Source organism: Tamandua tetradactyla, chromosome 18 (assembly GCF_023851605.1).
Source record: "Tamandua tetradactyla isolate mTamTet1 chromosome 18, mTamTet1.pri, whole genome shotgun sequence".
NCBI lineage: Eukaryota > Metazoa > Chordata > Mammalia > Pilosa > Myrmecophagidae > Tamandua > Tamandua tetradactyla.
The window spans coordinates 26735575-26756332 of record NC_135344.1 but is presented as its reverse complement, the minus strand read 5'-3'; the positions used below and the strand labels follow the sequence as shown (position 1 = coordinate 26756332).

Genomic DNA, 20758 nt, shown 5'->3' with positions numbered 1-20758 from the left:
ATGCCGCAGGAGCATAGCAACATGGTAGGCCATGAAATAGAAATTCTGGGCCCTGGCAGGCTATCCATCCGTTATTCCTATGCGAAGATGGATGTAAAATATTGAGCTCCATGGCCTTTTTCTTACCAATTGCTGTTTAGTGCACAGAAAATTGACAGACATTTTAAAAATCATCTCTAAAGAAGAAGTTTTGCATGTTATCTTCTCTACTTCGCATCTCGAATTAATAATGTTGGCTCACTTTCCTTGTTTTCAGTTTGTCACCTTTGGAGTTTACCACTGCTGTTACCGATGGTGGAAAGTTTGTTTTGGTCATCAGATCTGCTAGCAGATTCAAACTAGTGATTGGTGCTTAGGCTCTGCACTTAAAAGATCTAGGGTTGAATCACAAATTGAATGTCTCTTAGCTCTGTGACCTTGGGCAAGTGACTTTATATCTTTGTACCTCAGTTTCCTGGCCTGTAAAATAGACATAATGCATAGCACTATTTACCTTAGAAACTGGTTGTTATGGAATGGGTTAAAAACAAATGAAGAATGTTATTATGGTCTATTGTTAACTTTTCACAGCAATCTTTTATCATTTTCAAATTATCTCACTGATCAGAAAGAATGCCCTGTTAGTAATACAGAATATATTGCACATGAGGCAGGACATCACACTGCTAAGGAATTCAGGCTCTGAAATCAGATTGCCTGGATACTTCTTGAGTCTACCTCCTATCTTTGTGACCATGAGAAAATTACGTATTCTACTTGTGCCTCTATTTTCACCCATGTAAAATGGGAAAATAGTTCCTATATCAGCAGTTTATTGAGAGAATGGAAGGATATAATCACATAGCTTGTTTAGAACTGAACTGTTCAATATGGAAGCTACTAGTCACAAGTGCTCCCCTGAGCACTGCAGATGGGGCTAGTCCAAACTAAGATCTGCTGTAAGTGTAAAATACACACCAAGTTTTGACGACTTAATAGGAAAAAGGTTTATAAAAACCTCATTAATAAATTTTATTAATTACATGTCAAAAAGATAATATGTTGTATACACTGTGTTAAATAAAATACAGTACTAAAATTAACTACCTTATTGCATGTTTTAAAAAATGTAGCTACTAGATTTTTAATTCCTTATGTGGCTCCCATTTGTGGGCACTTTTGGACAGTGCCCAGCTTGCATACAGCAAACACTCAAAAATGGTCAGCTATCATTTTAGGGCATCTCTCCCAGGTAAATAAAAAAATCACTGGTTTTATGTACCATGGCTCACATGTCACACTGATTACATAAGGAAAATCATCATTGTATCATCAACCATATTGGAGGTGAGAGTTCTATTTGGTTTGAGGGAGGAGTTGCCCTGAAATTTCTCACTGATAGGAATGCTTTTGGTGTGATGAAATCAAGGTTTCTCTACAACAGTGGACTGAATAATGATTGTAAACTAATTACAGCATGCATGCTGCACTTTGCTTTGCAGTAACAGCTTTCTACCAGCTGTTTACTTTAGCAGTTGTTCATTTCAAGTAGGTACCAATGCTGCTGAAGTGTGGGATGCCAGAAAGCAATTTCAGTTCTTTGCTTCAAATTGAAATCTGTATTTTTTAAAGATTTTTTTTTCTTAAGGGCCTTTCAAAAAAATCTACACAGCTCTCGGACAAATTTCATAGCACCATTTCTGATCCCTTTTTCAGAAAAAAATCTTTTGAAAATCATACATGGAATGATACAAAATCTCAAGTTTAATTAAGCTCCAGCAAAAATATCCTTTAACCATTACATTTGTTTCTGGTTTTATTCCCTCATAGCCTGCAACTCTTCTGAAGTACACTTCCAACTAGAGATTCAATAAAGCCATTTAAAGTAGTTGTTACTGTAAATTAAGTAACTATTCCCATCTGGTTCATGAAATATAGAATCTGTATTCCTCTCTGAATAATAAATACAATAAGTAACTACTTATCATGTCTTAGACCATCACTTTTGTCTGAACTGGTGGGTTTTTCTTTATTAGCTATCAATGATGTCTTTTCATTAACTCTTTCTTACAAAGAGCAGTGTCTTGCAGGCTCATTTCTATAGAGAAAAAATATCCTAGTTCCTCTGCCCACAACAAGGTTTCAAATGTGTAATGGTGGCTGGTAAACAAAAGTAGCATTTATTGAACATTTACTCCCTGGTAGGCGCAAAAGCATAATGGATGTCAAATGACCTGGACACATCATCTGTAAATCTTTTTCCAAAACACTTTGAGGGACATTATTACTCCCTTAGAATCTAGGAAATGGAGATTCAGAGCCCTAGGGGCTAAACCAAGGTTCTAATTTAGAATTGTCTGATTGTAAATCCCCTGATCCATACTTCTAAACTAGGGGCTCTAAAAGCATGTGAGCACCTCAGGGGCTGTGCCAGATGTGGACTGTGGGAATGTACTAGAACTTTTACTTGAAAAGATTTCTCTTATCTTTTTGAAATTTCTATTTGTCTGTTTTACAAAATATAAGATCAGTAAAACAGTGCATGTATAAAATGTCGGTAAAAATATACAGCTATTATGTAATCTGTGCTCAATTTTTTTTTTTTTTGGCAAGTTTTCACCATCAAAAATATGCCCCATATTTTACCACAGCTTTGGAGGAACTGGTGTGGATTGCATGGTCCACTCAAAAACTTTGAACATGTGAGATGTATGATGACAATGAATATAAATAATATTTAAAACTTTAATTGACAGAGGAGTCGTCCCTTAAACCATTTTTTGTCTCTGTCTTTGCTACAACTGAAGGAGAGCTCCACATTCATGTGCTACTTTTTCCAGGGATTAAGGAAATTTTTGTCCCTTTCATTGCTAAGTGAATAGATGACCACTGCTGTCTTTTTCTGCAACCTGTTCTTAGCATGCTTCATTGCTGTCCTTTACTTCCAGGAGCTTTGAGATAAATACTTATAGCTGCCCATGACACAATGTTGCCACAGCCAAGCTGTCCTCCCCAACTAATGCAGAGAAGGTTGTGATGTATGCAACTAGAAAACACAAAGCTGTTTTCTGTACAACAGTACTGAAAGTTGGTGGCTGAAGAGAGGAATAACTAGAGGGAATTAAAATGTAGAAAAAACATGGATTGTAACTATCCCAAGAAACTAAGGGAGAGGTTTTGTTTTCTTGTTGAGGGCAGACGGAGCCGGAGGGGGCAGCAAGGGAGCAAGAGAAGGAGGATGGGGAGAGGGGAGAGGAGAGAGGTGAGAGGGAACTTCTCTTCAATCCTTCACAATATAACCTTCCACTCCTTTTTAGGAAAGCTTCATCTCCAGTCCATGGGCATGGTCTCATATCTTTTCATATCAATCTATCTATACAGTAATTCACAGTAGCACAAATCCACAAATTTGAGTCACTCAGTCTAGAATAAGGACTTAAACAGAACATCCAGAGTAGAATTAACATCTAAGTGTGGTTCCTTAAACACCTTTCCATGAGCAGGAGGCAAACATCTGTGTCTTTTCTCTTTCCTATGTAGTTTTGGTCTCCTGTGGAGATCTCTTGGACAGAGCACACATGTGCATGTACACATATGCCTCCAAAAGACAAAATATAATTCTCCAGATTGGTAGAATTTATGTCTATATTAAGCAAGAAGAGCATTATTTAAAAACCATATAGTCTGTTACAAAGTTTTTCCTTGCTACAATGTAGATAGCATTTTACATCATTTTGCAAAAACAGTTTCAGTCCTCATTTTATCATCCTTCAGCTCTATTCCACACCCATTCCGTAAATTTCAATTTGATTAAATTCAACAATCACTAGTTAAATTAGTAACACACCTAGTTTGAGTCAGGTACTGTCCTAGATACTAGGAGTTCTAGCCAATAAATAGTGCTTATCCTCAAGAATCTTACAAACTAGAACAGGGAAATGGATATATATATATATATATATATATATTGATAAAATAGAGTGTGATAAGCTATATACTAATGTGCAAAACACTTTGAACATGGAGAGAAGGATCAAGAAATTTTTCATGGAAGAGCAGAAAATTATTTTGGAGGAAATAATTCCATCAATTTTGGAGAAAATGATGGTGTCAAGCTTTAAAGAATAAGGAGGTTTTCTTCAGGTAAGGGAGATAGCAGGGGGCATACACAAGTCAGAGGAAATCTGGCCCCTTGCTTTTGTGGCCCACCCAAAAAAAAAAAAAATACCATTTTATATCCACTTGTCCAAGATGGACCCATTACAAATATCACTTCCAAATTGAAGTTGCTGTTTTTTATTTACTATACTGGTTGATAACAGTGACTGCATTATTCATTTGAAATTTCTCCTATTCCACTCAGCCTTAGTTATTTTTTTCAGTTCTATGTCTATCATCTCCCCGAGAGAGATTATATCTAGATATGCAGATTCATGTATATTGGCAAACAGTTCTCTGTAACCACAGGGTCAGGGATTTGCATGAGGTAGACATTCAAAAGAGGTTTGTGGGTTACAATCAAGTCTGATGCATAGAGCTTCATCCAGAGGAGGGGAATGCTGAGGGTGGTGCCACATATGGAAGAAAATGCAAAATAAAAACAGAAGAGAATAGCATAAGACAAAAAAATTATTCCCAGTGAGTGCACACCATAAGCTCTATTCTCCTCTGGAATTTTGCAGGAAACACTCTCAATCTTTCATTACATGTCAGTAATGATGGATGCTGCTGCTTCCTCCTCCTCCCTGAAGATTTTGTTGTAGGGTTTTAAGGGAACATTGAAAACAAGAGGCAGGGTCTGGATCACAGGCCAGAAAACTAGCATTGGGCTAGTTTCCAAACCAGGACTAGAGAGTAAAAGAATTGACTAGAGTAGTTAGTGGGTTATTATTATAGGGACTCACTGGATTGACCGTAGCAACTGGGAATGTGGCAGTTGGGTCTGACAGTGTTAATGGTCAAACCAGGTGAAATGAAGTTTCCAAAACTCTTTTTCAAGGTCCTTATCTGGAATTATAGGTGCACTAAAGCAAAGTCTTGCCATAAGTCTGGTCAAACCAGACGAAATGAAGTTTCCAAAATTCATTTCAAGATTCTATCTGGAATAATAGGTGCAAGTAAAGCAAAATCTTACTGCTGGGTAAGCAGATGTGAGGCTGGGTTCAGGAGTGGGTATTGCTGACCTTGATTACAGGCATGATGTCCAGGGACTATGAAGACACTGCACTAGGAAATTAAGGACTTGGGAAGCCAAGACATGGGCAAAAGCATCTAGGCCATAAGGATGGAGAAAAATCAGGTTATTCATGTAAAGAGGAGGAACCTGGCCTAGTAAGCTGATCAGACAGGTTGGGAGGAAGAGCCATGGGAAATATCCTGGCACTGACATGGTAGTAAGAGATCTTTTTATAGGCCAGATAGGACTGGTCTGTGGATGTCCAGTGAGCAACAGAAGTTGCTGAGCTGGATCAGATGAGATGGTAGGACTTAGACATTTACCATGGAGTTGTCCTGTCATTAATTATTCTCAAGACCTTTTGCCTCCTTTGTAAAGCCAAGAGATCTGTTTAAGAAGATGTGGAGTCAATGACCACTTTGAGCTGGTGAAGAATACCAGCCAGGGTAGAATCAGAGGATTTTAGAACTGGAGGACTTGTCTTGTGCAGTAGTTCTCAAACTGGAGCATGGATCGGTGTTCCAGTTTGCTAGCTGCTGGAATGCAATATACCAGAAACGGAATGGCTTTTTAAAAGGGAAATTTAATGAGTTGCTAGCTACAGTTCTAAGGCCGAGAAAATGTCCCCATTACAACAAGTCTATAGTAATGTCCAATCAAAGGCATCCAGGGAAAGATACCTTGGTTCAAGAAGGCCGATGAAGTTCAGGGTTTCTCTCTCATCTGGAAAGGCACATGGTGAACACGGTCAGGGTTCCTCTCTCATCTGGAAGGGCACATGGCAAATACAGCATCATCTGCTAGCTTTCTCTCCTGGCTTCCTATTTCATGAAGCTCCCCGGGAGGCACTTTCCTTCTTCAACTCCAAAGGTTGCTGGCTCGTGGACTCTGCATTGTGGTGCTGCAGCATTCTCTGCTCTCTCTGAGTCTCTCATTCTCCAAAATGTTTCCTCTTTTATAGGACTTCAGAAACTAATCAAGACCCACTCAGATGGGTGGAGACATGTCATCCCCTAATCCAGTTTAACAACCGTTCTTAACTAAATCTCATCAACCAGGGAGATGATCTCATTACAGTTTCAAATATACAGTATTGAATAAAGATTATTCTACCTTTTAGAAATGGGATTTATATCAAAACATGGCTTTTCTTAGGGGGCATACTTCCTTTCAAACCAGCACAATCGGTATTCCCTGTAGGGTTTGTAAACCACAGATTCCTGGGCTCCACCCTCAGAGTTTCTTATTTTGTAGGTCTGTATGGGATTGAGAATTTGCATTTCTAACAAACTCCCAGATGATGTTGAAGTTGCTGATGTAGGAAACACACTTTGAGAACTACTGCTTTAGAGGAATTGTTTTCAACCCTGGATACACATTAGAATCACCTGGAATGCTTAAAAAAAATCCCCTGCCAAAGCTGCATTCCAGACCAATTAAACCTAATTGGTAGGATGCTAGTATCAGAATTATTTAAAGCTTTACAGGTAATTCCAACACAGCCATGGTTGATAAAAGTTGTTCAGAACATTTCTTGATCTGTGTCTTAGTTCAGTGGGAAATGAATAGTGTCTGCTATGGGAATGGGGAATATTAGAATGTGTATCACTTATTGCCATGCCATCTCTTGCCTACATTCTCATTTTAAGGTTGAGGAAATTGAGACATAATTTTACAATAAAAATTTCCCTATTACAGGGGTTAGACTAAAGGACACTTTTATGGTCTGGAGTGGTTGAACACATTGGAGCTAAGAGTTGTCCGAGTTTGGCTAAGAAATGTTTAGGCCAGTGCTCTGATAATATGGAATGGCTAATACTGCCTCTTTCAAGTGTAAAAGATGAAATGGAGAGAAATAATTCCACATATTAATTCAAACAACAGTCAGCAAAATTCACTAATACCAAGTGATACAACTTTATTTAGGTGCAGAAATCTTACAAATGTTTAATCTGTGTGTGTGTGTGTGTGTGTGTGTGTGTGTGTGTGTGTGTGTGTAGGAGTGATGCCACAGTGAAGATAAGCTGCCTCATGGAAAGTATTACATGAAAGGACAACACAAACAGGCTAATAGGCAAATATGGACTATCTGAATATTGGTAAGTAGCATGAGTATTAAGAGAAAATACTATGAACTTTAGTATCTTATGCCACCATATAAAGTTGTTTGTCTGTGAGATAGAAACAGCCATCCACCACTATCCTTACACACCATGGTTAATAGAGGTGGAAAGAGGCCTTGGCCATTTCCCAGCATTGCGGGTTGTGTGGTACACTTCACTGAGAGCATGATCACTACCAGTTGCGGCAGCACAGAAGTTATTTGCTGCATCCCATCACTGTGCTGCAAACCAAGAACTAACTATAGTTTAGTGATGTGGAGAACAGTAAATAGCAAGTGAGGCGTGAGAGTTGCTTTAATTTCCTCTGTGCAAGTCCAAAAGTCAGAAAATGTTCCTGAGCCCCTTAAAGGTGGCAAAAGATTAGGGATACTAGCTTTTGCTGTTGGTGTTTTTCAATTTTATTTTCCTTTACTGAAAGCATAAAGCCTCCAGAGCCAGGTATTCAAGCAAAAACAGAAAGAAAAATTAATAGGTTGTAGGAACAAAATTAATTTTCTTCTTGACCTGGTATCACATTCATTCTTGAGTCCCTACTGATCATCCTACCCCCCAGCCCCTTCTTCCTTGCCAAGAGAACCCACTTGCTTTCAGCTCTCCCCTTGGTGACCTGGTTCTGAGAGCCAATTTTGGTCACATGTCTCTTGCTAATGGCTCATGTAGGTGTGGGTATGTGATGAAATGCTGACTAGAGAAATACGAAGTATACCAGGAAAAGAGGCAAACAGGGAAGTATGCTCTCTTCTCATCTGGCTGTGATCATGGTTTCTGCAGGCATTTTCTTGAGCATCTGAGTGGTGCTCTGAGGACAAATGTAGAATGGAGAGATAATGCTTTAGAGACACTGAATTAACTGTCCCTGGAGTGGGACCCCCTCGAGGCCTTTTGTAATACGCGGTAATGAATATCCTTATTGTGTAAGCCAGTCAAGTCAGGGTTTCTTGTTCCTTGCTGCTGAAGGCACACCAACTGACACATTTGTTTTTCTGAGAATGTTGATGCAAGGTGACCCCTTCTGGACATTTTCCAAGATGGAAAGATATCATAGAAAAGCCAATCTATCATACTGCCATGGTGCTTTTTAATTCTTTATAGAACCTGCTCTTTAAATTAAAAGTAACTTCCCACTGGAGGGAAGTGCCTGAAAATGTGGAGCTGTGTTCCAGTAGCCATGTTTCTTGAAGATGATTGTATAATGATATAGCTTTTGCAATGTGACTGTGTGATTGTGAAAACCTTGTGTCTGATGATCCTTTTATCTGCCTTATGGACAGATGAGTAAAAGATAGGGATTAAAAATAAATAAATAATAAGGAGAACAAATGTTAAAATAAATTTAGAGGATTGAAATGCTAGTGATCAATGAAAGGGAGGGGTAAGCGGTATGGTATGTATGAATTTTTTTCTGTTTTCTTTTTATTTCTTTTTCTGAATTGATGCAAATGTTCTAAGAAATGATCATGATGATGAATGTACAACTATGGTGAGTTATTGATTATATACCAAGAATGGAATGATCATATGGTAAGAATTGTTCATGTTTGTATGTCGTTATGTTAAAAATTTTTTTTTTAAAAAAGAAAAAGAACGTTTGGTAAACACTAAGAAAATTTGAAAAAGGTGTGAAGAATAATTATCAATATTGGTTCATCAATTGTGACAAATGTATCATATGAATGAAGATCATAATAGGGAAAACTGGATGTTGGTTCCATGGAACTCTCTGTACTATCTTTGCAATTTTCTGTGAATCTAAAACTGGTCTAAAAATAAGGTTTATTAAAGTAAAAAAAATAACTTCCCATCCCACATTTTATTTTTATTTTTATTTCCATCTAACTTAATCTTAGCAATTATCTTGACAGATTTAAGGTAAAGTACTTCATTCATGTAATAAAATTTGATTGACAGTTTTAATGTGTAGAAGAGGTTAAGATGTGACTTTAGCATTAATAAGCTTTTAAGCTTTACATAATGCAAGCCAAATGTACATTTAGAAAAATGGATCCAAAGCCTTGAAAGTCTCCCTGGATATTAATCAATAAAATTTCTTCAAAATTAGACTTTGTTGCTGTTAATATTTCTTTTTTCATTTTTAAACAATTTTATTCATACACCGTATAACCCAAACTAAGTAAACAATCAATGGTTCCCAGTATAATCACATAGCCATGTGTTCACCACCACAATTTCTATGAAGACATTTCTGTTTCTTCCAGAAATGTCTTTGAAAACTTTTGCTTCTTTCTTTCTTTGCTTTGTATATATGTTATCTTATACAATAAAAAACCTTTAAAAAAAGCAATAAAATAAAAAGGAGAAACAGCACCACCAAGAATCTGGTATTCCTACCCCATATCCTCCTCTTATTGATGTTTAGCTTTGGCACATTGCCTTTGTTACATTCAAACAGAAGCATATTACAATGTTACTGCTGGTAACCTAGTTCCCATTGATTGTATTTCTTCCCCATTCTATCCCATTTTCAACACCTTGCCGTTTTGACATTTATTTGTTCTCCTTCATGCAAAAATGTTCTTATATTTGTACATTTATTCACCATTATTGTCCACTCTAGACATCAGTAAGTAATACTGTTACAGTCTTTATCCTCTGACTTTCCTTCTGGTGTCATACACGCCCCAGACCTCTTCCCTCACCCATGCACACACTCAGCATCATTCAATGTACTTATATTAATTTGCTATCATCAGATAGTATTGGGCTATCCCTTTCTGGGTATTTACAAACAGTCCTGTTGAACATTCTGTACTCCGGCATCAAATGCCCAATCTCTACCCTCTTTCTGTCTCCTGATAACCTGTATTCTCAGAAATTTGCTCATTAATGTTAGTTCATATTAGTAAGACCATACAGTATTTGTCCTTTTGTTTCTGGCTACTTTCAGTCAACATAATGTCCTCACAGTCATCCACACTGCTGCATGTATAATGATTTTATTCTGTCTTACAGCTGTGTAATATTCCATTGTATGTATATACCAGTTGTTTAGCCACTCATCTATTGATGGGCATTTGGGCTGTTTCCATCTACTGGCAATCATGAATAATGGCGCTATAAACATCAGTGTGCAAATGTCTGTTTATATCCTTGCCTTTAGTAGATACCTAGAATGGCATTGCTGGATCATATGGCAAGTTCAAAAATAGCTTTTTCTTGAGGAACTGCCAAACTTCCTTCCAGAGCTTTTGCACCAACAGTGAATAAATATGCCTCTTTCTCCACATCCATTCCAGAACTTGTAGTTTGCTGTTTTCTTTTTATAATGGTTATTCTAGTGCTTAGGAAGTGATACCTCATTGTGGTTTTGATTTGCATTTTGCTAATAGTCAGGAATGTTGAGCACCTTTTCATGTTTTTGAGCCATTTGTATTTCCTCTTCGGGAAAATGTCTGTCCATATCTTTTGTCCATTTTTAAATTGAGTTGTTTTTTCTGTTGTTTAATTGTAGGATCTCTTTGTATATACTGAATATTGAATTCTTATCTGGTATGTGGTTTCGAAATATTGTCTCCCATTGTGCAGCCTGCCTTTTTACTATCCTGACAAAGTTCTTTGCTACACAAAAGTGTTCAATTTTCAGGAGATCCCATTTATCTATTTCTTCTTTCATTGCTCATGCTTTGGGTGTAAGGTCTAGGAAACTACATCCTGTCCCAAGATCTATAAGATATTTCCATACATTTTTTTCCAAAAGTTTCATGGTCTTAGCTCTAATGTTTAGGTCTTTGATCCATCTTAAGTTAATCTTTGTAGAAGGTGTGAGATAGGGGTCCGCTTTCATTGTTTTGGATATGGATATCTGGTTCTTTAATGTACCATTTATTGAAGAGGCTGCTTTGTCCCAGTTGAGTTAACTGCCTCATCAAAGATCAATTGTGTGTAGATGGGAGGGTCTATTTATAGATGTTCAATTTAATTCCATTGGCCAGTGTGTCTCTCTTGATGCCAGTATTATGATGTATAACTACTATAGCTTTGTAATAGACTTTAAAGTAAGGTAACATGAGACCTCCATTTCATTCCTCTTTTTCAAGATATTTTTAGCTATTTGGGGGCACCCTGCCCTTCCAAATAAATTTAGTTGTTGGTTTTTCTAGTTCTGCAAAGTAAGTTGTTGGGATTTTAATTGCTATTGCAGTGAATCTATAAACCAATTTGAGTAGAACTGACATCTTAACTGTAGTTACTATTCCAACCCATAAGCACAGTGTATCTTTCCATTTATTTAGGTCTACTTTAATTTATTTTAGCAATTTCTTGTAGTTTTCTGTTTATAGGTCTTTTGTGGCCTTAGTTAAATTTATTCCCAAATATTTGATTCTTTTGGTTGCTATTGTAATGGAATTTTTTTTCTTGATAGCCTCCTCAGAATGCTTATTACTAGTGTACAGAAACAATACTGATTTTTGGGTGTTAAGTGAGTACTGCCACTTTGCTGTACTCATTTATTAGCTCTGCTAGCTTTGCTGTAGATTTTTGGGGATTTTTAACATGTGGTATCATGTCTTCTGCCAACAGTGAAAGTTTTACTTCTTCTTTTCCAATATGGATGCCTTTTATTTGTTTTTCTTGCCTAATTGCTCAAGCTAGAACTTCCAGCACAATGTTGAATGAAAGTGATCATAGTGGGTATCTTTGTCTGTTCCTGATCTTAGAGGGAAAGCTTTCAGCCATTGAGTATGATGTTACCTGTGGGTTTTTCATATGTTCCCTTTATCATGTTGAGAAAGTTCCCTTCTATTCCTATCCGCTGAAGTGTTTTCATCAAAAATGGATGTTGAATTTTGTCAAATGCCTTTTCTGCATCAATTGAGACTGTCATGTGGCTTTTCCACTTTTCTGATGTGATATATTACATTAATTGATTTTCTTGTGTTGAAACTAGCCTTGCAGACCTGAATAAATCCCACTTGGTAATGGTGTATAATTCTTTTAATGGCTTCTGGATTTGATTTGCAAGTGTTTTGTTGCGAATGTTTGCATCAATATTCGTTAAAGAGATTGGTCTGTAATTCTTTTGTTGTAGTATCTTTGTCTGTCTTTGATATTAGAATGATGTTGACTTCATAGAATGAGTTAGGTAGCTTTCCCTCCTCTTCAAGTTTTTTGAAGAGATTGAACTGGATTTTTACTGATTCTTTCTGGAATGCTTGATAGAATTCACATATGAAACGATCTGGTCCTGGAATTTTGACTTTTCTTTCTTGGTCTCTGTATTTGTGATTGATTTGTTGTGGTCATCTATTTCTTCTCAAGTCCGTGTTGGTTGTTCATGCTATTTTAGGAAGTTGTCCATTTTGTCTATATTGTTGTTTAGTTTATTAGCCTATAGTTGCTCACAATAACCTCTTCTTTTCTTCTTTATTTCTGCAGTGTCAATAGTTATGTCCCCTCTCTCATTTCTGATTTTATTTGTTTACATATTCTTTCTCTTTTTTTTCTCTCTTGTCAGCCTAGCTAAGGGTCCATCAATTTTATTGATTTCCTCAAAGAACCAGCTTCTGGTTTTGTTGTTTCTCTCTTTTGTTTTCATGTTTAAATTTCATTTATTTCTTCTCTAATCTTCATTATTTCTTTCCTTCTGTTTGCTTTGAAGTTAGTTTGGTTTTCTTTTTCTAGTTCCTCTAGGTGAACAGTTAATTCCTCAATTTTTGCTCTTTCTATTTTCTTACTTTAGGCTTTTAGGGCAATAAATTTCCCTCTTAGCAGCGTTTTTGCTGCATCACATAAGTTTTGATATGTTGTGTTTTCATTTTCTTATACCTCAAGATATTTACTGATTCCTCTTATAATTTCTTCCTTGACCCAATGTTGTTTAAATATGTGTTGTTTATCCTCCATTTATTTGTGAATTTTCCACCCTTCTGCCTGGTACTGATTTCTACCTTCATTCCATTATGATCTGAGAAAGTGCTTTGTATAATTTCCACCTTTTAAAATTTGAGACTTGCTTGGTGATGAAATATGTGGTCTATTCTGGAGAATGATCCATGAACAATGGAGAAAAATGTGTATCCAGCTGGGTCTAATGTTCTGTAAACGTCTGTTAACTCTAGTTCATTTATTGTACTATTCAAAATCTCTGTTTCAAAGTCAAAATATATTGGGTAGATGGAAATACTAGTGGTCAATGAGAGGGAGGGGTGAGAGGAATGATATGAGTTTTTCTTTTCTTTTTTTTTCTGGAGTGATGCAAATGTTTTAAGAAATCATCATGGTGATGAATATACAACTATGTGATGATATTGTGAGCCATTGATCATACACCAAGTATGAAATTTTCATATGTTAAGAATGTGTTCGTGTTGGTATGTTGTTTTGTTTTGTTAATACAAATTTTTTTTTAAAATCTGTTTTCTGATAGATCCTCTATCTAGATTATCTATCCATTGATGAGACTGGTGTATTGAAGTCTCCAACAATTATTGTAGACATGTCTACATCTCCCTTCAATGTTAGTGTGTCTTACATATATTTTGCAACATCCTGGCTTGTGCATAAATATTTATGATTGTTATGTCTTCTTAATGAATTGTCCCTTTTATTAGTGCGTAGTGTCCATCTTTGTCCCTTTTAATTATTTTACATGTGAAGGTCTAATTTGTTTGTATAGCCAACCCCACTCTTTTCTGCTTGCTGTTTGTGTGAAATATCTTTTTCCAGCCTTTCACTTTCAACATGTTTTCATTTTTGGGTCTAAAGTGAGTCTGCTGTGGACAACATATAGATATGTCCTATTTTTGTTTGTTTGTTTGTTTTTAACTTTTTTATTGTATAGTATAACATACATACAAAGCAAAGAAATAAAAAAGCAATAGTTTTCAAAGCACTCTTCAACAAAGTGGTTACAGGACAGGTTCCAGAATTTGTCATGGACTACCATATGATCCTCTCATATTTTTCCTTCTAGCTGCTCCAGAATATAGGAGGCTAGAGGGCTTAAATACTTTTTTATCATCACAATGGATTTTTTCCTTCTTTTTTTGTGAACAAAAGCATATATACAAAAAAACTATAAATTTCAAAGCATAGCACCACAATTAGTTGTAGAACATATTTCAGACTTTGACGTGGGTTACAATTTTACAATTTTAGGTTTTTACTTCTAGCTGCTCTAGAATACTGGAGATTAAAAGAGATATCAATTTAATAATTCAGCATTCATATTCATTTGTTAAGTCCTATCTTTTATGTATCATTCCACCAGCACCTTTGATCTTTTCATACCTCTCTTTGGGGTTGTTTGGGATATGGCTATTCTAAATTTTTAATATTGGAAGGATCTGTCACAAATATGGGATAGGGAGATGTAACTATCTGGTGTTCTGGAGGAGATGGGCTAGGTTTTAGGACTTATCTGGACCAGCTACCCATCTGGAGGTTGTAGGTTTCTGGAAAGTTACTCTAGTGCCTGGAACCCTTGTAGAATCTTATATATTGCCCTAGGTGTTCTTTAGGATTGGCTGGAATTGACCTGGTTGGGGATTGGCAGGTTATGATAGGTAACAAGGTCTACCTGAAACTTGTGTTAGAGCAACCTCCAGAGTAGACTCTCGACTCTATTTGCCACTAATACTTTATTAATTGCACTTATTTCCCCCCTTTTGGTCAGGATGTAATTGTTGACCCCATGGTCCCAGGTTTGAATTAATCCCTGGTACTCATTTCCCACATTGCAAAGGAGACTTTCACACCTGGATGTCATGTCCCACGTAGTGGGGAAGGCGATGATTTAACTTGCAGAGTTGGGCTTAGAGAGACTGAGGCTACATCTGAGCAACAACAGAGGTTCTCCAGAAGTAACTCTTAGGCATGCCTATAGGTAGTCTATGCTTCTTCGCTACCTACATAAGCTTCACATGCCTCATGATCAAGGGCATGGCCTACTGATTTGGGTATCCCTAAAGTCTGACACAGGGGATTCCCTGTTTTGACCGCTGTGACTTTATAATAGGTTTTAAAATCAGGGAGTGTTAATCCTCCCACTTCATTCTGCTTTTTAAAGGATACGTTTAGCTATTTGGGGTCTCTTTCCTGTCAAATAAATTTGGTAGTTAGCTTTTCCAAATCTTCAAAATACATTGTTGGAGTTTTGATTGGTACTGTGTTGAATCTGTAGATCAACTTGGGGAGAATTGACATCTTAACCATACTTAGCCTTCCTATCCATGAACAGGGAATGTCTTTCCACCTATTTAGATTTCCTTTGATTTCTTTTAGCAATATTATGTAGTTTTCTGTGTACAAGTCCTTTATGCCCCTAGTTAAGTTCATTCCTAAATGTTTGATTCTTTTAGTTGCTATTTTGAATGGAATTTTTTCCTTAACTGAGTCCTCAGCTAGCTCATTGCTTGTGTACAGAAATGTTACTGATTTTTGCACATGAATTTTCAATCCTGCCACCTTGCTGAATTTGTTTATTAGCTCAAGTTAACTTTGGTTTAGATTTCTCAGGGTCTTCCAAGTATGGTGTCATATCATCTGCAAATAATGAGAGTTTTACTTCCTCCTTTCCAGTTTGGATGCCTTTTATATCTTTGTCCTGCCTGATTGCTCTAGCTGGAACTTCTAGCACAATATTGAATAATAGTGGTGACAGCAGGTATCCTTGTCTTGTATCTGATCTTAGGGGGAAGGCTTTCAGTCTCTCTGCATTGAGTATGATGCTGGCTATCGGTTTTTCATATGTTCTCTTTATCATATTGAGGTAGTTACCTTTGATTTGTATCTTTTGGAGCGTTTTTATCAGAAGAGGATGCTGAATTTTGTCTAATGGTTTTTCAGCATCAATTGAGATAATCATGTGCTTTTTCCTTTTGATTTGTTAATGTGCTGTATTACAATAATTGATTTTCTTGTGCTGAACCATCCTTGCATTCCTGGGATAAACCCCATTTGGCCATGATGTATAATTCTTTTAATGTGCTGTTGGATGCGATTTGCTAATATTTTATTGAGAATTTTTGCATCTATGTCCATTAGGGAGATTGGCCTGTAGTTTTCCTTTCTTATAGCATCTTTACCTGGTTTTGGTATTAAAAAGATATTAGCTTCATAAAATGAGTTAGGTAGAATTCTTTTTCCTCAATTATTTGGAAAAGTTTGAGCAAGATTGGTATTAGTTCTTTCTGGAATGTTTGATAAAATTCCCCTGTGAAGCCATCGGCCCTGTAGGAAGATTTTTGATGACTGATTGAATCTCTTTACTTGTGATTGGTTTGTTAAGATCTTCTATTTCTTCCTGAGTCAGTGTAGCTTGTTTGTGTGTCTCCAGGAATTTGTCCATTTCATCTAAGTTGCCTAATTTGTTGGCATATAGTTGTTCATAGTATCCTCTTATGATTTCTTTTATTTCTTCAGGGTCTGTGGTAACACACCCCTTCTCATTTCTGATTTTGTTTATTTGCATCCTCTCTTTTTTTCTTTGTCAGTCTTGCTAGTGGCCCATCAATTGTATTGATTTTCTCAAAGAACCAACTTTTGGTTTTTTTTTTTTTTTTTTTAAAGAGAGAGGGAGGAAGGGAAGGAAAGACAGAGAGAAGGAAGGAAGGATGGAAGGAAGGAAGGGAGGAAGAAAGGGAAACATCTTTAAACATTTTCTTGTTTTATTGTATTTTGTTTGTTTGTTTGTTTTTTACATGGGCTGGGGCCGGGAATCGAACCGAGGTCCTCCGGCATGGCAGGCAAGCACTTTGCCCGCTGAGCCACCGCGGCCCGCCCCTCAACTTTTGGTTTTATTGATTCTTTCTATTGTTCTTTTGTTCTCCCATTCATTTATCTCTGCTTTAATCTTTGTTACTTCTCTTCTCCTATTTGCTTTGGGGTTAGTTTGCTGTTCTTTCTCAAGTTCTTCCCACTTTGCTGTTAAGTCCTTGATTTTTGCTCTTTCTTGTTTTTTAATTTATGCATTTAAGGCAATAAATTTCCCTCTCAGCACAGCCTTTGCTGCATCCCATAAGTTCTTATAAGTTGTATTCTCATTTTCATTCATCTCCAAATAGCTACTGATTTCTCTAGGAATTTCTTTTCGTCCACTGGTTGTTTAAGAGTGTGTTATTTAATCTCCATATATTTGTGAATGTTCTTGTCTTTGCTGTTTATTGAGATCTGGCTTCATCCCATTGTGATCACAGAAAATGCTTTGAATAATTTCAATATTTTTTAAATTTGTAAAGACCTTTTTGGTGCCCCAGCATATGATCTATCCTGGAGAACGTTCCATGAGCATTATAAAAGAATGTGTAACCTTGTACTGTGGGATGCAATGACCTATATATGTTTGTTAGGTCTATTTATCAAGTTATTTAACTTCTCTATTTCGTTGTTGATCTTCTGTCTGGTTATTCTATCTATAGAGGAGAGTGGTGTATTGAAGTCTCCTACTATTACTGTTGAAACATTTATCACTCCCTTCGGTTTTGCCAATGTCTGTCTCATGTATTTTGGAGCTCCTTGATTGGGAACATAAACATTTATGATTGTTATATCTTCTTGGTGAATTAGTATACAGTGTCCTTATCTCTTATGATGTCTTTACATTTAAAGTCTTTTTTGTCTGATATTAGTATAGCTACTCCTGCTTTCTTTTGGTTACAACTTGTGTGGAAAATCTTTTTCCATCCTTTCACTTTCAATCTATTTGTATCCTTATATCTAAGATGAGTCTCTTGTAAACAGCATATAGATGGATTACGTTTCTTAATCCATTCTGCCAATCTGTATCTTTTAATTGGTAAGTTTAGTCCGTTAACATTCAAATTTATTACTGAAAAAATGTTTCTTGATTCTACCTTCTTATCTTTTCAATTTTATTTGTTAGATCTATATATTCTTTTCCCTCTTTCTTTTTGTATTCTTTAAATTACCATTAGTGGTAGTCTTCAATTCTGTGCCCTCCTCCAGACCTCCCTCTCCTGTCTTTTTTTTTTTTTTTTTTTTCCCAGCCAGCAGATCTCCTTTTACTATTTCTTATTGGGCCAGTCTCTTGTTGAGAAGTTCTTTCAGGGCTTCTTTGTCTGTGAAAACTTTAATCTCTCCCTCAATTTTGAAGGACAGTTTGGATGAGTACAGAATTCTTGGCTGGAAGTCTTTCCCTTTCAGAATCTTTATATATCATACCACTGCCTTCTGGCCTCCAGGGTGCTAATTGAGTAGTCTGAACTCAGTGTTATTTGATTTCCCTTGTATGTAGTAGATTGTTTTTCTCTTGCCGCTTTCAGGATTTTATGCTTCTCTTCGACATTTGACGGACTGATTAGTATGTGCCTTTGGGAAGGCCTGTTTGGATTTATTCTGTTTGGAGTTCTTTGGGTTTCTTTGACTTTTATATTTGTGTCCTTTATGAGGGTTGGGAAGTTTTCTCCCATTATATCCTCAACTACTCTTCCTAGCCTTTTACTCCTCTCTTCTCCTTCTGGGACACTAATGATTCTTATATTTGTGTGCTTTGTTTTGTCTATCATTTCCCTGAGTTCCCATTCAATTTTTTCCATCTTTTGCCATTTGCTCTTTTGAGTCTTTGAAGTCAATTATCCTGTCTTCTTTATCATTTATTCTTTCTTCTGTTTCTTCAAATGTGGTTTTTTTGTACCTCTGGTATGTTTTTTATTTAGCCAACAGAGTCTTTAACCTGTTGATTTCTGCTATTATTCTATTTATTTTTTCAAATTCCTCTTTGTGCTCTTCTACTGTCTTCTTGATCTCCTTTATGTCATTTACTATCCCACTTATTTTACTAAGTAGAGTTGTATGAACATCTTTGATGAGTTGTTCCAGCATCTGTGTCTTCACTGGTGTTTTAATTTGGTCATTAGGCAGGGCTATATATACTGTCTGCATAGTGATATGCTTAGTAATCTTCTGTTGTCTTTGCAACATGTAAGTATCATTTTTTTTAACTTTTTTTTAGAATTTGAAATACAATGTATATCAAAAAAGCAATAAATTTCCAAGTACATTTTTAATAGTTTTTTTATTAATTAAAAAAAGAATTAACAAAACAATTAGAAATCATTCCATTCTACATGTACAATCAGTAATTCTTAATAACATCACATAGTTGCATATTCATCATTTCTTAGTACATTTGCATCGATTTAGAAAAAGAAATAAAAAGACAACAGAATAAGAATTAAAACATTAATAGAAAGAAAAAAAAAAACCCTATACCTCACATGCAGCTTCATTCAGTGTTTTAACATAATTGCATTACAATTGGGTAGTATTGTGCTGTCCATTTCTGAGTTTTTATATCCAGTCCCGTTGTACAGTCTGTATCCCTTCAGCTCCAATTACCCCTTCTCTCTCTCTTTTTTTTTTTAATTAACGGAAAAAAAGAAATTAACCCAACATTTAGAAATCATACCATTCTACATATGCAATCAGTAATTCTTAACATCATCACATAGATGCATGATCATCAATTCTTAGCACATTTGCATCGGTTTAGAAGAACTAGCAACATAACCGAAAAAGATATAGAATGTTAATATAGTGACAAAAAAAAAAGTAATAATAGTAAAGTCAAAACAAAACAAAACAAAACAAAACAAAAACCAATAGTTCATATGCAGCTTCATTCAGTGTTTTAACAAGATTACTTTACAATTAGGTATTATTGTGCTGTCCATTTTTGAGTTTTTGTATCTAGTCCTGTTGCACAGTCTGTATCCCTTCAACTCCAATTACCCATTATCTTACCCTGTTTCTACCTCCTGCTGGACTCTGTTACCAATGACATATTCCAAATTTATTCTCGAATGTCTGTTCACATCAGTGGGACCATACAGTATTTGTCCTTTAGTTTTTGGCTAGACTCACTCAGCATAATGTTCTCTAGGTCCATCCATGTTATTACATGCTTCATAAGTTTATCCTGTCTTAAAGCTGCATAGTATTCCATCATATGTATATACCACAGTTTGTTTAGCCACTCTTCTGTTGATGGAGATTTCAGCTGTTTCCATCTCTTTGCAATTGTAAATAAGGCTGCTATAAACATTGGTGTGCAAATGTCCGTTTGTGTCTTTGCCCTTAAGTCCTTTGAGTAGATTCCCAGCAATGGTATTGCTGGGTCGTATGGCAATTCTATATTCAGCTTTTTGAGGAACCGCCAAACTGCCTTCCACAGTGGTTGCACCTTTTGACATTCCCACCAACAGTGGATAAGTGTGCCTCTTTCTCCGCATCCTCTCCAGCACTTGTCATTTTCTGTTTTGTTGATAATGGCCATTCTGGTGGGTGTGAGATGATATCTCATTGTGGTTTTGATTTGCATTTCTCTAATGGCCAGGGACATTGAGCATCTCTTCATGTGCCTTTTGGCCATTTGTATTTCCTCTTCTGATAGGTGTCTGTTCAAGTCTTTTTCCCATTTTGTAATTGGGTTGGCTGTCTTTTTGTTGTTGAGATGAACAATCTCTTTATAAATTCTGGATACTAGACCTTTATCTGATATATC

General features: G+C 36.3%; 1 long non-coding RNA gene across 5 annotated transcripts in view; it reads left to right on the top strand.

Moving 5' to 3' along the window:
• The window catches only part of LOC143662569 (uncharacterized), a 198512-nt gene that overhangs the window by 855 nt on the left and 176899 nt on the right, over positions 1-20758 (top strand). The window lies entirely within an intron of this gene.